This window comes from Phyllostomus hastatus, unplaced genomic scaffold, assembly GCF_019186645.2.
Source record: "Phyllostomus hastatus isolate PE091 unplaced genomic scaffold, TTU_PhHast_1.1 phas_scaffold_55, whole genome shotgun sequence".
In the NCBI taxonomy this organism is placed as follows: Eukaryota; Metazoa; Chordata; class Mammalia; order Chiroptera; family Phyllostomidae; genus Phyllostomus; species Phyllostomus hastatus.
This window is the reverse complement of record NW_025334035.1, coordinates 14,316,670-14,319,038: the sequence shown is the minus strand read 5'-3', so window position 1 is coordinate 14,319,038 and position 2,369 is coordinate 14,316,670.

The following is a 2,369-nucleotide window of genomic DNA, read 5'->3' as shown; positions in this document are numbered from 1 at the left end:
CTCAGTATAGACTAGCTCAAGGGTAGGGACAGGTATAAGCAGCTACACCCTATGGAGAAAGCAAGGACCCTGAGTGGATCTGACATTGCCAAGCCAAGCTCTGTTCCCCTCTCAGATGCCATGTCGGCTGGGAGGGACCACCAGTGAACACTGGCCTGGATGATGGAAGGGGACACAGGCCCAGGTGCTGGGTTCCTGTTCATCTCCTGGAATAGATGCGCTTTAGGAGCTCAGCTCCCAAAGTAGATAGGGAGCTATCTATTTTATCCAAGATACTATTTTTGGTAAGCTGGGTTTGTTACCATTAAGACAAAAATAACCCTTTTATTATAAAAAATCAGCTTGTGTACACGTCGGGCCATTTGCAATTCAATAAGAACATTTTTACACCTTTTGTGTGCTAAATATGGGAGGGAACCTAGGGGAACATTTTAGTGAGAGACTCACTGCTTGGGTGTGTGGGTGAATGAAGAGAATATGGAAAGCCCCCAGCACAGTGTGTGAGTTCTCTGCCAACCCATTTAGCAGAAAGTCTAGGTAAATGCAGACAGTGGGAGATAACATGATAGGAAGGATTGGTTGGAAGGCATATGGGTTTGATTCACAGACTCACTGTATTAGTTATCAGCTTTGTGACTTGGGAAAAGTCACTCCCCCTAGGTGAGGCTATTCCTACCCCGTGAAATGATGGTGTCGATGTCATAGGGTCATTGTGAAGATACAAGATAAAGTGCTTTGCATGCTGCACCACGATTGATAGAAAATGACATTCGAGGTAATTCAACTGATATGTATTGTCTTTTCTGTGTATGATCCAGTTCTAAATGTTTTAAATGTAAAAACCCATGTAATTTCATTAAGACCCTATGAGGTATATACTACTATTATTTCCATTTTACAAATGAGGAAATTTAATCCAAGTGATGTTTAAAGATATGTCAGAGTGTCAGACTGATAAGTGACAGAGTCAGGGTTGAAATCCAGGCTGCTGGGCTCCAGAGCCTGAATCCCAGTCACTGTGTACAGTACAGAGATCAAGGTGCCAGGTTCCAACCAAAGTCACTAATGCCAGAGGAGCATTTCCCAAGGCTTGGCACATGGCAGACGCTCACTGACGGACAGATATCACTGTGAACGTTGTGGCCATTGGAGCCAGACCATCTGGATTTCAATCCCAGTTCTAACACTAGTGACCTAGTGTATTAGGGACCTATTGATGTGTAAAAATTACCCCAAAACTTAGAGGCTTGAAGCAACAAATACTTACTATCTCCCACAGTTTATGGTTACAGATCTGAAGGCAGATGAGTTGACTCTGAGCCAGGGTCTCTCACGAGGTTGCAGTCAAGGTGTCCATCAGGGCCGCACCATCTGAGAGCTTGACTGGGGACAGAGGCCCTGCCTCCAGATGGCGCACCCAAGTGCTGTCTGTGCTTGGAAGGTCTCTGTTCTTCAGTTGTGTTTGGGATGCTGAGTTCCTCTTCATGAGGTAGTCTCCATACAGCCACTGCAGCATCCTCTGACATGGTACGTCAGTAAACAAAGGGGGAGAGAGAGAGAGAGAGAGAAAGAGAGAGAGAGAGAGTGAGAGCAAGTGCAGGAGCACAAGGAGGAAGCCACAGTCTTTTATGAACTATTCTTGAAAATCATAAGCTATCACTTCCATTACATTATTCATTAAAATTAAATAACTAAATCCAGCCCACTTCAAAGGTAACAGAAATTCAACTCCACCACTTGAAGGGAAGAATATCAAAATTGCTTTTTCATTGCCACGCCAAGGGACATTAACCAACCTCTCTGTGCCTCAGTGTCTTCATCTTTTAAAATGGGTTAATATAAGTGTTCTTCAGAGAAATTTTGTGGGGATTAGGTAAGATAATTTACAAAAAGAGCCTAGATGGTACCTGACACACAGTAAGCACCCACATGTTAGCTATAATTAGCATTTATTTTCAGTTATGTTGAACATGGTGAAGTCTCTTATCTCTTAGTCTCATTTTTTTCACCTGTCAAATGGGAATAATAACATCTGCCCTGCTCAAGGTACTCAAAAGCTATTTGTTGGATATACATATGGATGAATTTATTGAACACATACTATATCCCAAGCCCTTTCCAGTCAGTAGGAACATATTAGCAAAAAAACCCACACAGAGTTTTTACCCTAATGGAACATACATTCCAAAGGGAGAAGGCCAAAAATAACAACCTGCGTGTAAACAATAAAGAAAATAATGGTGCTATATGCAAATAGAACCCAGTGAGGTGCCACTACACAGCCACCAGAACAGCTAACATTAAAAAGATTGACAACATCAAATGCTGGTGAGGATGGGGAGCTAACAGAACTCTCAAACATTGCTTGT